The sequence below is a fragment of the Mesoplodon densirostris genome, chromosome 2 (assembly GCF_025265405.1).
Source record: "Mesoplodon densirostris isolate mMesDen1 chromosome 2, mMesDen1 primary haplotype, whole genome shotgun sequence".
NCBI classification, from domain to species: domain Eukaryota; kingdom Metazoa; phylum Chordata; class Mammalia; order Artiodactyla; family Ziphiidae; genus Mesoplodon; species Mesoplodon densirostris.
The window spans coordinates 16,167,818-16,183,950 of record NC_082662.1 but is presented as its reverse complement, the minus strand read 5'-3'; positions in this window follow the sequence as shown (position 1 = coordinate 16,183,950).

Sequence of the window (16,133 nt, the reverse complement as noted above, 5' to 3'; positions counted from 1 at the left end):
CCTCCTCTACAGATCCCTCTTTTAGTCTCAGAAAGAAAGAATGTGAGTCATGCCTGGCCCCGCCTTTTCTTACACAGACATCCCAAGGCCAGCAACAACCCCTCTGCTTGTATTTAGTTAAGGTGGGAGGCAGTGCTAGGAGTGGAAAAAACACTGGACAGGACGGCAGAGCCCCAGGTTCCGGTTCAGGTCTATCGCTAACTCATTCCATGATCGTGGGTGAGTTGCTTAACATCCGTTTCCTCATCTGTAAAACAGGAATAACAGTGAAGACCACATACAATCATAATGATAATAATGACAAACTTTTATGGTATTGACCGTGTTCAAGCCACTATTCTAATTGCTTTACAAATACTACCTTATTTAATCATTACAACAACCTAGTGAAATGTGTGGGGTTTTTTTGAAAGTGGACTTTAAAAAAATTTTTATTGGAATATAGCTGATTTACAATGTTGTTTTAGTTTCAGGTGTACAGCAAAGTGAATTTGTTATACATATATCATATATCCACTCTTTTTTAGATTCTTTTCCTGTATAGGTCATTACAAAGTACTGAGCAGAGTTCCCTGTGCTATATGGTAGGTCCTTATTAGTTCTATTTTATATATAGTAGTGTGTATATGTCAATCCCAGTCTTCCAATTTATTCCTCCCCCCGCTCTTACCCTCTGGTAACCATAAGTTTTTTTTCTACATCTGTAACTCTATTTCTATTTTGTAGATAAGTTCATTTGTACCCTTTTATAAGATTCCACATATAAGCAATACCATATTATATTTGTCTTTCTCTGTCTGACTTACTGAAATCAGTGTTATTTTTAATTCCCACCATCTAGGTGAGAAAACTGAGGCACAGAGAGGTTAAGTAGCTTGTCCAAAGTCACAGCTAGTAAGTGGCAGAGCCAGGATTTGAAGCCAGGCCACCTGGCTCCAGAGCATATGCTCTTAACCACCGTGTTATAGGACGCATATAACTTTTTCATAAACTACTCTATGAAAAGTCCTCTACAAAATACCTGAATTTATTTCATTATTAACTCCCTTACACTGCCCGTAATTGTTGCCAATAGAGTCTTTCTACTGTATCTGTTGTCAGATATCACTATTGTCTGATTTTCTAGTTAACTTTCTCTGCATTAAGGCAGATCACAAAGATTTAGAGCCTGATAGGCCTGGGTTTCTATCCTGGTTTCATTTTAGATGAGTTATTTGACTTCTGAACATCATTTTTCTATTCTATACAATGACTAAGATAACATAAGAATGGGAAGGAGGGTTGTAAAGATTACATAAAAATGTAAAGCTCTAGGCCAACAGTAAGTACCAGCTCAGTGAAGTTGTTTGAATCATTCTTCTGACTGTGGAAAACTCCTGGGCTCAGGGCAAAGAGTGACATTGCGAACTTCAGACACCAGGGAAGAAGGTTTTGTCACCACAAAACATGTGGGAAGGTGGGTGGAACATGTGGAAATATTGACAGAAATGCAAAGACTTGCCCTGTTACCGAACGCAAGTTCATGTGCCCGACGCACAGTGGAGCCAAACAAACCGAAATGTTGGAGTTCGGAGCAGAAAGGTTTATTGCAGGGCCATGTGAGGAGACGGGTGACTCATGCCCAGAAAACTGAACTCCCCAAGGTTTCAGCAAAGCAGTTTTAAAGGCAAGCTGAGGGAGAGGCATGGTTGGTTTTCGCAAACTTCTTGGTGTAAGAACCCTTTGTTCTTGCAGCTGTCCATGTAGGTCAGGTCATGTTGTAAACCTCCAACAAGATAAATATTATTCTCTGTTCTACAACTTTTTATCACTGTATGAATGGAAAAGTGTTATACCCTTAAAAGTCAGAGCCTTGAGAATGGGCTATCCTGTATATTTCAGGCTATAGGCAACATTCTTAACTGGAAGCAAAAGCAATAGAACACAAAGGTTAAAGTAAAAGAAACAGATCTAATATGGAGTCAGGTTTGTTCTTCCCTATTACAGTCCTTCTTGTAAAATCTTTTCTTACATAAGCCCTTGACCTGTCAGGCCATGCCTAGAATTTTGAATGAGCTCATTTCTCTTCTGTCATCAGAGGCCTGTATTAAACAATGTCTCCCTTTGAGGGCAAATCAATACTGCCTATAAATTATATCTAAAGGCCAAAGGGAGGGAGGACTTGTGAATTAAACGAATTAATTAAAAGAATCATCAGGGCTTCCCTGGTGGCGCAGTGGTTGAGAGTCCGCCTGCCGATGCAGGGGACACGGGTTCGTGCCCCGATCCCGGAAGATCCCACATGCCGCGGAGCGGCTGGGCCCGCGAGCCATGGCCGCGGAGCCTGTGTGTCCGGAGCCTGTGCTCCGCAACGGGAGAGGCCACAGCAGTGAGAAGCCCGCGTACAGCAAAAAAAAAAAAAAAAAAAAAAAAAATCATCAAACCTCATTGAGTGGCATTTAGTTCAAATTAGTTTTTTTTTTTTTTAAGTGTGACTAGTAGAATTTTAGTGAAGAAATGCAGCTTTAAGGCTTGCAAGAACATAGTATCAAGGGTATGGGGAAATGAGAAATCTCACACACTGCTGTTGGGAGCTAAACTAGTCTGGCCACTGGGAGGGCTGTTTGGGCAGTCTCTGGTAACATTTTAAATGCCCAGTGACCCAGAAATACCACATCTCATTAACTGTCCTAAAACAAATCTTGCACACATGCATTAGGAAGTCTGTCCAAGGATATTTAAGGCATAATGGTGAGTAAAAGTAAATCATTATAGTGTAAATATCCACCAATAGGAAAATGGCTTCTTCAGTTATGAAACAGCCATTTATGAAATACTCTGCAATCATTTTAAAAAATGGTGAAGGGAAAAAGAGGTAGGTCTAGATGAGTTCAAATGGATAGCTCTCCTGGATGTGTGTTGGAATGAAATAGCACCTGGTAAAGTGATCCACTCCATGTAGCCTTTATGTAAGACAGAACAACAAAACAGAAGAACTCTATGTTTTCTACAGGTACACATGTGTACGGTCACCCCTCAGTATCTGTGGAAGATGGCTCCAGGACTCCTGCAGTACCAAACCCACGGGTGCTTAAGTCCCTATATAAAATGGCTGTAGTACAGTTGGTCCTCCGTAACCATGGGTTCCCCATCTGTGGATTCAACCAACCTTGGATCCACCATTAGCTGAATCCATGGGTGTGGAACCCCCAGATACAGAGGGCTGACTCTTCTAAATATGTAGAAAATGGTCTAGAAAGATAAATACCAAATTGATAAAAAAGAGTGAAAGTGAACTTATATGTATTTTTTTAATGAGTGCAATATGATCGTGTATTACGTATATAACAAAAGTAATAAAATTATTTTTACTAGACTAATAAAATCTATTCTTTCCTTCAAACTGAAGCCCAATAGACTTCTTTGGGGGACCTCTTTATCAGCTAAGCCAAATTTGTAATAAGCATATTGCTTTTCCCAAGAAGTGGGTATTTCTTAAGTCTTTAAGTGTTCTCAGGGGCTTCCCTGGTGGTGCAGTGGTTAAGAATCCGCCTGCCAATGCAGGGGACACAGGTTCAAGCCCCGGTCCGGGAAGATCCCACATGCTGTGGAGCAACGAAGCCCGTGCACCACAACTACTGAGCCTGAGCTCTAGAGCCCCAGAGCCACAACTACTGAAGCCCGCGTGCCTAGACCCCGTGCTCCGCAACAAGAGAAGCCACTGCAATGAGAAGCCCGTGCACCGCAACGAAGAGTAACCCCCGCTAGCTGCAACTAGAGAAACCCCACGCAGCAACGAAGACCCAACACAGCCAAAAATAATAAATAAATAAAAATAAATAATAATAATAAAAGAGTTCTCGGCATCTTGCCTTTCTCACCATGTCACCTTTGGATCAATCTCGTTTTGCTGTTAATTTGCTTTTCCTGTAAGGACAGGGCTTCCTAAGCAAAATTAAATATCAAGTTAGCCATGTCCAAACTGTCACAGACTGTGTAGTACTAAATTTGAATTAATGATACATCGTTCTATTTGATGGACATAAAGCACATATGTATACATCAAATACTCAGGACAAGGATCCTCCCCCCACCCCACCACCCAGAACCCCTCTGCATGTTCACTTGGGCATATGTGCACATATACACATGAAGCTTTGTCACCCCTTCACCTCTTTTTCCATTTGTGGCTCCTGTTCTTGGTGGTGGTTGGCCCCAATGGATGCCTCTGTCCCTCTTACTACCCCACTTGTCCTCTTTCTCTGGATTTCCAGCGCCCCCTTTGTCTCACCCACTCAGGATATGGCGGAGCGAAAAGAAAAGACTTTTGGAGTGGTCAGACTGAATTAAGTCGAAATCCCATTTCTGCAGCCTGTGTGACCAACACTATTTTCCATAATCTTTCCAAGCTGCAGTTTCCTCATCTGGGAAATGAGAGCAGTGGTGGTTCCTTCTGCAAGTTGTTCTGAGGTATTAATATCACGACCCTAACAAAGTACCTGATCCATTAAATATTAGTTTCCTTCCTCCTCTCTCCCTTACTTCTCTTTTTTTTCTACCTCAGCACTGCCCATTCTCTCCACTTTCCCTTAAGTGGTTATAAAACTGAAATATATTACATATACCAAATTATTTATATATGTAAAGTGAATAGATTAATATCCTCCATTACTAATTTTTCTGGCAACTAAATAGAATATTTTACCCTGCTCTTGAGGGGATTAAAAGACATCAGTTTCTGTTTTCATGTGATCCTCGCTTGATTTGTGTTTCATCAATGACCCTTGAAGAGAGAAGAAGGTGATCGGTGTGGGAAAGGGAGTTCCCATCCCTGAACTAGATGCCCGTACTCATTCAGAATGACTTTGCTAGTCCTTGAGCTGCAGGATTTATCTTTACGGCTCCATAATAATTGCTCTGTCTGGTATCTCTGTGCCAAAGATCCTAATTGCCCGCAGAGTCTGTTGTTATCATGATCCTGCATAAACCACCTGCAACTGTTCCATCAGCACCTGTGCCAGGACCCCACCCTGTGGCGCAGATTAACTAACCTGGCAGGTGAAAGGAAAGGGAGTCCTGTGCTATAGGGCACACAAGGGGGCAGCAGAAAGACAGCTTTCTCTCTTTCTTCTCAAACGATCCACATAGAAATTTTTCTGGTATGGAGAATATAACCTGTTCATGGGAGAAAATCTGAAACGACATTAAAGAATTTTTTTTAAAAATCGTCCATAAATCTACTCTCAGAGATAGTGATTGTTGCCATTTCAGTGTATCAGTTTTACCCATATGAGATTGCTGATAATCAACCATTTTTTAACCTACAAAAATGACAATTTCATGTGGTTTAACCTAATATTTCCTGCTATCGTTTCTCTATGAGAACATAAATGAACTTTTAAATATAAAATTGAGATGGCACTATATGGTATATGTGTGTATATTTTTAAAACCTGCCTTTTTAAATGAAATATTAACAGCTACAAATATGGATAGGGAATTCCCTGGCCATCCAGTGGTTAGGACACGGTGCTTTCACTGCTGTGGGCCTGGGCTCCATCCCTGGTCAGGGAACTAAGATCCTGCAAGCCACGCTGTGTGGGGAAAAAAATAGATAAAGAATAATGCAATGTACAGTAACACGTCTAACAAAATGTCACGTACAACTGAAGCCCCACATACACTGCTCCCCAACAGCTGCCCCCTCCCTAGCTCCTTGGAGCAACCATGCTCATAAATCTGGTGTTTATCATACATAGGTCTGTATCACTACACAATACACAGGATGGTTTAGCATTTTTAACTTTACATAAATGATACCAAAGTGAATGTATCATTCTATGACTTGTTTACTGAACATTGTATTTTTAATGTATTATTTTTTATTGAAGTATAGTTGATTTATAACATTGTGTTAGTTTCTGGTGTACATCAAAGTGATTCAGTTATACATATATATTCCTTTTCATATTCTTTTCCATTATGGTTCATTACAGTATATTGAATATAGTTCCCTGTGCTATACAAGTAGGACCTTGTTGTTTATCTATTTTATATATAGCAGTTTTTATTTGCTAATCCCAAACTCCCAATTTATCCATCCCCACCCCCTTTCCCCTTTGGTAACCATAAATTTGTTTTCTATGTCTGTGAATCTGTTTCTCTTTCATAAATAAGTTCACTTGTGTCATATTTTAGATTCCACATATAAGTGATATCATACGGTATTTGTCTTTCTCTTTCTGACTTACTTCACTTAGTATGATCATCTCTAGGTCGATCCATGTTGCTGCAAATGGCATTATTTCATTCTTTTTTATGATTGAATGGTATTCCATCGTATATATATACCACATCTTCTTTATATATTCATCTGTCGATGGACATTAGGTTGTTACCATGTCTTGACTATTGTAAATAGTGCTGTTATGAACATTGGGGTGCATGTATCTTTTCAAACTATAGTTTTCTCCAGATATATCCCAAGAGTGGGATTGTTGGATCATATGGCAATTCTATTTTTAGTTTTTTAAGGAACCTCCATACTGTTCTCCATATTGGCTATACCAGTTTACATTCCCACCAACAGTGTAGGAGAGTTCCCTTTTCTCCATACTCTCTCCAGATTTGTAATCTGTAGACTTTTTAATGATGGCCATTCTGACCGGTGTGAGGTGGTACCTCATTGTAGTATTGATTTCTCTAATAATTAGTGATGTTGAGCGTCTTTTCATGTGCCTATTTGCCATCTGTATGAACATTAAATTTTTTTAAGTTATCCATGTTTATACATGGAGCTTTTGTTGTTTCATTCTCAAGTTTTTGCTATTAAATATTCAGAGTTGCTATCTGCCTCTCTCCACTAGACTAGGCTCCTCCGTGCTAGAACTCTGTCTTAGTTATCTATGGCCTAAGAGGCCCCATTAATGGGAGTGGACTGGAAAAATGCAGAAAGTGAAAGAGTGAGGACCATTGTGCTAGAAAATCAAGTCTAGACTCCTTTGTTGGGTACCCAAGGCAGAGAACACTGGTGACAAGAAGGCTCTCATGTCTGGGAGAGGCAGACATCAAAGATGAACATTTCATTGTGATGTCACCTCTCTAGTGCCAGACTTAGGGTGCTAGAGCATCCCATCCAGAACTGAAGGGGCAAAGCAAGAGCATCTGGGAAAGCTTCCAGAGAAGGTCCTGCGCCCATTCCTGAAAGATGGTGGGTCCCTTTCACCATGGCAACCAAAAGCCCACATTTTTAGATAAAGGCACTGACATGTTCTCAGGATTCTCTGAGTATTTATCTCCAGTTGTTTTTGACAATTAAAATGTATGATTGGTAGAAAATGGCATGCTGGAGTCTTAAAACATAGACAACCAAAAACCCAATTCTTTTAGTAGCCAAAATCTTCCTAACCCTGATGGGTTTAAAGTTTACCTGTAAAACACAAGGATAACAATAAATCAGTGAAGAAATGAGGTATAGCAGCAAGAATTTAGGGGCTCTGGAATCACTGAGAGTAGAGTTAGAATCCTGACTCTTTTACCTCCTGAACATGTGATGCTGGGTAAATTAGCTAACCATTCAATTTTTGTCTCCTCATCTGCAAAATAGAGATACTAATGCCCACCTTGCAAGTTGAGGATGTTAACTGCCTGGTCTATACTGAGCATCCCATAAATGGGAGCAGCTTTTATTGGCAGGCTGGGTTGGCAGGGAACTGTCTTTGACACTTGAAGCTGGACCTGGTCATTGAGAGAGAAAGAAAACTCCTCACAGATACTAAACCCCAGAATCGCACGGTGACAGCTGCTGACAGCTGCTGGTCCTGGAAATCACTGTCCACAACCTTCCTCAAGAACATGTCTGTCCCTTGAAGAAGATACATCTCTGACATCCCAGGAAGCTGCCTTTGGTTCTGTGTCCACTTCTCTTCTTGGAGAAGATGGAGGGAATAAAAAGGTGTGTATCAGCAAATCTCAAAAAAAAAAAGTGAATGTTCCCAAGCTCACCTAAGAATCCTCTGTGAAACCTCCAGGTGCAAAAGCACAAACCCAAAAACATTCGGAAAGTGAGACCGGCTGGGACCTGGAACCCTTTGCTGCAATGCTTGCACCTGGACAAACATCTCCTCCTCGAGTTCCAAAATACAAAGAAACTTAGGGGGCAAATTCTGGACAGCAAGATACAAAGAGACCAAAAAGTCCAACCGCCATTCCTGAAGAGCCGGGAGCAAAGCAGCCTTCTGCGCATGCCCCCTGCACACAACACCACCAAAGGGGTGGGCAAACCACTTAAGCTACCCCTCCAGCCCGACACCTGGACACACCCCTACCCTCACCCCATATAAGGAACCAGCTTGACCTCCCTCCAAGAGCAAGCCAGTAAGGGAACTTGTTACTTGTTCTCTCTCCCCACTGCTGCAGCAGGGGCCCCAATAAAGCCTTGCCTGAATTTCTTGTCTGGTCTCTGATCAATTTCTGTTGACTAAGGAGGCCAAGAACACTGGTTGGTAACAAAAGGAAGTAAAATCTGGTGGTTCCATAATACCTACTACTCCCTGGCAAACATCATTTTTTTTTTTTTTTTTTTTTTTTTTGGTTAGATGAAAAAGGAATTGGGGCCAAAATGACCCCGGTGGAGTAGATCTATTTAAAGAAATGAACATTTAATTTTTGTATTTACAGTTAATCTCTCTCCCTCTGTCACACACACACACACTTTATTTAAATTAGCCTTTATTTTTATTTGTTCAGCTAGAGCAGCTAGAGGCTCTGTACTTTGCTGGTAAAGAGCTAGTCATGCTTTTAAAATGTGCACACCATCTGACTCGATGCCTAACTTTAAAGACAATCATTACAGCATTTGTTATCATGGGAAAAAAATGGTAAACAACCTAACTATCCACCAAGAGTGGATTTTTCAAATAAACTAGGATGTCACTATACCATAGAATATCTCTCGCCATTCCAAATAGTCTCGTAGAAGATGATCGATCAAATGAAATGGAATGGAATAATGTATACAATGTGTTATTAGGTGATAAAAGCAGTTTGCAAAGAGGTAAGGATTTTATTTCTGTTTAAAAAAAAAGGAAGACACACATACACACAGAAAGAATGGAAGAGTAGATATCAAAATGTTACGCTGATTACCTCTGGGCTCTTGAAAATGGAGGTGATTTTTATTTTCTTTTGTTTGTATTGCTGCATGTTTGTATTTTTCTGGATTTCAGACATTGAAACCTTATTACAGTGGTAATAAGAAAAACATCCCCCAAAAGATGTGAACAGTCCTTGGAACACCTGGTTCTTTGCTCTTATCCTGTTCCCTAAAGCTTCCCACTGGCATCAGAACTCACAATGCCAAGGCTGGAGCAGCCTCTTATGGGGAAAGGTCAAATACTTCATTCTCCAGCAGCTGACCCTAACTTTGATCCGTGCCAGACATGTCACTTGTGACATTATCTAAGCATAGTCATTGTATCAGGAATGGAGTAGCTACCATACCCATTGGCTTGACCTACCCAAAAAGAAAATTGGAGAGTAGGCACTCAGATTTCTAAGAAAAACATTGAGTACCTCTCCTCAGGGACACTCATGCTTACAGCTGTGACATCAGGACTTTGAGATGGGCAGACCATCATATGGATGGCTGGGTCATTTTTATTTATAGGCTAAAGAAAGGTGCCAGCCCTTTGCTATGAACCTAGAATCTGCCCTTGGCCCCCTCTAAGAAAGACAGAAAGGGCAAGCCCACCTCGTCCCATTGTGAGTCCATTCTCTACTCTTCTTTGCGGTACGCGGGCCTCTCACCGCCGTGGCCTCCCCCGCTGCGGAGCACAGGCTCCGGACGCGCAGGCCCAGCGACCACAGCCCACGGGCCCAGCTGCCCCACGGCACGTGGGATCCTCCCGGACCGGGGCACGAACCCGTGTCCCCTGCATCGGCAGGCGGACTCTCAACCACTGCACCACCAGGGAAGCCCCATTCTCTACTCTTTATATTGTGTATAGTAGCGGTCCCCAACGTTTTTGGCACCAGGGACCAGTTTCATGAAAGACAATTTTTCCACAGACGGGGCAGGGGGGTGGGCAGAATTGTTCAGGGGGTAATGCGAGCGATGGAGAGCGATGGGGAGCGATGGGGAGCGATTGGGAGCAGCAGGTGAAGGTTTGCTTGCTCGCCGGCTGCTCACCTCCTGCCGAGCGGCCCCGTTCCTAATAGGTACCGGTCCGCAGCCCGGGGGCTGGGGACCCCTGGTGTACAGGGTTCAGGAGCTTTGCCATCATAAAGTGGTAGCCGGGCTGGTCTCCTTGCTGAACAATGATAGTTTACAAAGCCCAGGGGAGCAATGTATTTGGTTACACACCAAGTGAAGGTGTAAAAGCATCAAGAGAAGTAATACGACACTCTCTTCTCTGAGGCACAGTTAAATACTCCCGCCAGCTCTAATATTACCCCCTACAGGAAGCCTTCCAGGGTTTCACAAGTTACCCTTAGACCAAGGACTATCATCTCTCTATCCTTAGATTAGGCCCTGGCATTTTAGAAAGAGTCTATGAATGAAGGAAGGAAGGAAGGAAGGACTAATACATGAGTGAATGAATGTGAGAATGAATGAATGAATGCATCTGCACTTTGTGGATACGCCTGCTCATTCTTTTCACAACAATTTATTGAGGATTTACTGTGTGCCAGACTCTGTGATGGTCACTGGGATACAAAGTGAGCAAGACAGACAAGCTCCTTGCTTCCAGGGAGCTTATATTATAGTCAAGGACACAGTCAATCCACAGGAAAAAAATATGTGCCTGATTTCAGAGAGTGACAGTGCTACAGAGAGAATACACAAGGTTACATGAAATAGAGTATCTGGAGGAGCAGGGTGGTTGGAAGAAAAGGGGAGCAGGGAAGGCCTCTCTGAGAAGGTGGCATTTGAGCTCTGAACGACTGTGAGAACACTTGTTTTCAAGTGCTTATTTAGCTTATTTCAAGGGCTTTTTTTTTTGGCCACACCACACAGCATATGGGATCTTAGTTCCCCAACCAGGGACCAAACCCGCACTCCCTGCCGTGGAAGTGCAGAGTCTTAACCACTGGACCGCCAGCGAAGTCCCAAGAGCTTTAATCTTGAAAATAAAATGTCAAGGGTGTATCTGACTTTGTCTTTTTCTTGACAGTGGAGACTACATCTTATTCATCACTGTGAACTAGCAGGATACAATGGCAAGCACATGGGATTTGAAAATGGACTACCTGGGTTCAAATCCAGCCTCTACCACTTATCAGCTTTGGACCTTGGGTAAGTTATTTAAGTACTGGAGCCTCAGTTTCCCCATCCAAAAATGGGGATGATGATGATGATACTTTTACAAAAGAGATAACTAGCTGTGCACCAAAAACCTATGCTTCCTCTTCCATAGTGTGAAGTTGAAGTTGTTTTATCAACAACTTCAACTGCCCAACCATGGTTTCCATTTTCCAGCCCCTTTTGCACCCAGATGCAGCCAAAGACAAATTTTTGCCACTGAGATGTGAATACAAGTGATGTGTGTCATTTCCAGGCCTGCGTCCCTGAGTCACCATAAAGAGGAAAACCACCCATTGACCAGGAACACCCTCTTTGGACTGTTAAGTGAGGGGAAAAGCAAACTTTGATTGTGTTAAACCTCTGAAATTTTAGGTTATATTTGTTAGAGCATCCAGTATTATAACACTAACTAATACAACCTTAAAGCATTACGAATATTGAATGAGTATGTCATACAGTGCCTACTCAAAGTGCTTTCTGGATGAACATAACTAAATACAGGGCTTTGAATCCTTTCAAATCAGCCTCATGAGATTTTTGACCCCCTGCCCCCTCACCTTTCCAGAAAGAGATGGTTTTTACTATAATATTTATTTCTGAAAAGGTTAGTGACTATAGGATGAGGAATATTGGGACCCTGGGACCTTGCTGACTTGTGCTGTCAAAAATTTTTTTAATTGTCTGGGGATACAGGAGGAGAGAATCTTGCTCAACAAAGTAATCTCTCTCTTCCTTGAGATCAGACTTTGCAGTGGAACTTGAAGATCAAGGGCTACTTCGGACTTCCCTGGTGGTCCAGTGGTTAAAACTCCCATGCTTCCAATGCAGGGGACTTGGGGTTGATTCCTGGTCAGGGAGCTAAGATCCCACATGCCCCAAGGTACGGCCAAAAATTTTTTTAAAAACAATTTTTTTAATTTAAAAAAAAAAAGAGCTTCTCCCAAAATCTAAAACATCTTTTCTCTCTTCCTCTTCCTCCTCCTCCAGGACACTTCTGTGATGAGATCCCTGCAAGGTTTTTAGTTCTCAGGCATCTAAGAGAGAAGAAGAGAACTATATGTCTCATGTTTTCATCCACCTTAAAATAAGACAATGAATATAACGCTCCTAGCACAGCAAATGGCACATGGTAGGAATTCAACAAATGGGCCTGGCCTCCCTTTAGCTCATTTAACTCCCATTAGCTCACTGTCAACTGTGACGTGATGGATAGCCTGTCTCAGCCTATACTAAAAACAACCCAACTGGAATTATTTTCCTCACTGGACAAATATGAAAACAGAGTCTTAAGGTGTTCAAATATATAGCATTATTGTATCAATAGAGATCTGGTACATGTTTTATCTAAACTTAATTCTTACAACCATATACAGAATGCATGATATTGGTATTATTGTACCCATTTTCCAGATAAGAAAACTGAGGCTCAAAGAGCTTAGATGACTATCATTCTTGGACACACGTTTTTTTAGTGCTTTTCTGTGTACCAGGCTCTGTGCTGGGGTGCTGGGGTCAACAATGAGCACTACACACACATTCTCGCTCTCATAGACCTCACAATCTAGTGTAAGAGGCAGCCAGATAAAGAGGCAATTTCAGGTATGATAAGTAAAAAAGTCTGAGTAAGCCCAGGATGCTGTGGGAGCAAAGAAGATGGACCACCTAACAAGAAGTGGAGCGAGAAGGAGGGACATGAAGTATTTTAATTTACATTAGATGTAAAATAAGATGTGACTTGTGGATAGGATTTAGCTAGAATGGGCATTGTGGACGACTGTTCCAGGAATAGGGAATCACTGGGGCAGTTTTACCATTAGGTGTTCCCACGTGAATTTCTTTCTGTTTACCCTGCTTGGGAAATGTTTGGGCTTCTTGTGTCTTTGGAAAGATGTGTCCTCATCTCTGGAAATTTTTCTGTCATTTTTTTCAAATATAACCTGTGCTCTGTTCTGTTTTTCCTTCTGGGAAAAATAGTTTTCTGGAAAAGCCAAATTCAATTAATCCTAAATTAGACATTCTGTGTCACTTACTTCTCTTCTGTAGTTCATGCCTTTTTGACTCCCCATGCTTTTTTCTGGAGATACTCTTTTTACCTGTCTTACAGTTCGTGCTGTTAATTCTTTCTTTAGCTGTGTCTAATCTGATGTTAAAACCATCCATTGCATTCTTAGTTTTGGTTCTTATATTTTTCAGTTCTAGAATTTCTATTTGGTTCTTTTTCAAATCTGCTATGTCACTTTTTATCACTTCCTGTTTCCTGGCAGAATTTTCCAGCTTTATGTGTATCTTTTTGAACATAGTGAGTGTAGTTGTTTTCTTGTTGTTTTCTGATCATTCTAACAACACTAGTCCCTATCTATCTGTTTCATTGTCTCGTTTCTCTTAACTCTTGTTCATGGTGACTTGTCTTTTAGTGTGCCTAGTTATCTTTAATTAACTGTAGAATATTGTAGTTTAAAACATATTTGTAAAACAATTTGTGGCCAGGATGATGTTATATTCTCTCAAAAGAGGATTTTCTTCAGCTTCTGTCAAACACCTGAGGGCACTAACTGCCTAAGATGATTTAACCAACCAAATTCAAAAGACTGGCGGTTTTTCTGGACCACCCTGATGACTCAAAGACTGGCTACAGTCTGAGATACAGCTTGTTTATTTCCATCTCACCCCTTCTCCTAGGGTATAGCCCTTTTGAGTCTCAGCTAAAAGTGGAAATGGTTTACCAGGATTCTTACCCTTCATGGGATTCAATATTTTACTTTAGTTCCACTGTGTCGGAGAGCTGCCTGCTTGATATCAGCAAATGTATGGAACAATACAAGTGGCCCTGAGTGTAATGCTCACCTCTCTGGGATCCTGTCTTTTCCCAGATCTCAAGCAGTACCCCTCACTGGCTTGTTAGCTATTTGATACTTTTAAGATGTTTTTGTATTTTATACAGCTCACTTAAGTATCTCTAGCTTCCAGCCATTACTGAATACAAAAACTTAAGAACAGTTGTACCCAGAGATCACAGAACTTTTGAGTAGTACAGGCAGGATTGGAATAAAAGGTGTATATGCTTCAAATCCTAGATTCTTTCTTCTACATTGCACTGTTCAGTCCAGATGATAATGATATTGATACACAGATGATAGATAGATAGGTAGAAACTAACACTTATCAAGCCCCCTACTCTCTCAAGAACTCTGTTCTAAAAGCTTTAAATTTTTTAACTCATTCAATTTTCACAACAATCCTATGAGTTAGGTACTATCATTATTCTTGTTTTACAGATGAAGAAACTGAGGCATGGAGAGATTAATTAAATCAGCCCAAAGCCACACAGCTAGAAAGAACTGAGCTGTAATTCAAACCTGAGACTCCAGCTCCAGAGTCTGTGCTCCTAACCACGAAGTTTTAAACAAAATTTTCCTGTTGCCAAGGGTCTGAGAATCACTTTCCTACCACATGGATTCAGACACAAACATCAACTCTAAGACTATTGGTTCTTCAACATTGAGCTCCATGCTGTTTCCACCTACACCTGCCTGAGTCTGTATAGAACAAAGTCTTCAGTTTCAGGTATCAGGAAGTGTTGCTCTGAAAACAAATCTTCATTTCTGTAAACTGCAACCATCCTCATCGCTTCTTTTTTTTTTTTCTAACATCTTTATTGGAGTTTAATTGCTTTACAAGGGTGTGTTAGTTTCTGCTTTATAACAAAGTGAATCAGTTATACATATACATATGTTTCCATATCTCTTCCCTCTTGCGTCTCCCTCCCTCCCACCCCTCTAGGTGGTCACAAACCACCGAGCTGATCTCCCTGTGCACATCGCTTCTGTTAGCTATTTTTCTCCAAGGGAAACCACAACAGTTTACAGGCTAATCAGTGCTCCTGCCAGCCTCATAAATTGGGAGAGAAGGGTGGGGCAGTGAAGGGGAAAATGTTTTATTGTCCCCATTTTGCAGAAGCAGGTTTCAAGCAAAAGCAGGTGAGTCATCCACAGAGATCAGATTCCAATGCCCACTCCATTCCACCCCCCTGAATTCCCTCCAGCAGTGGGGGACATTACCCCATAGAGAAAGCTACTTGTCTTCTTAAGAACTATGCAAAGTAGACTCTGGACCGCCAGGGAGAGGGTGATAGGAGACAGATGCATGCCGGGTCCATGAGTCTCCCTAAGGATTGGATCCCATATCTTGAATTTTCAGGACATTAATAACTATCCAAGTTACTATTTTTTTAAATATAAATTTATTTATTTATTTTTGGCTGCATTGGGTCTTTGTTGCTGCATGTGAGCTTTCCCTAGTTGCTGCCATAGGGGGCTATTCTTCGTTGCAGTGCGCGGGCTTCTCACTGCGGTGGCTTCTCTTGTTGCAGAGCACAGGCTCTAGGTGCTCGGGCTTCAGTAGTTGTGGCACAAGGGCTCAGTAGTTGTGGCTCACGAGCTCTAGAGTGCAGCCTCAGTAGTTGTGGCACACAGGCTTAGTTGGCTCTGCAGCATGTGGGATCTTCCCAGACCAGGGCTCAAACTTGTGTCCCCTGCATTGGCAGGTGGATTCTTAACCACTGTGGCACCAGGGAAGTCCCCAAGTTACTATTAACTGAGCATTCACCACTGTGTTAAAGCACCTCGTGCATTATTTATTTAGTTCTCACATAACCCTGTAATGAAGACTCTATCATGATCCTCACTTTCAGATTAGAAAACTGAGGCCCGGGGAGGTTAAGGCACTCGCCATAGCCATCTAGTTAGTAAGCAGCAGACCTTTGGTTCAACACTCCGAAGTCAGTGATCTTCCATTGTCTTTCCTTCCCCACCTACAGCTGAGTTTCTGGATATTGAGAGACAGAGTAGGG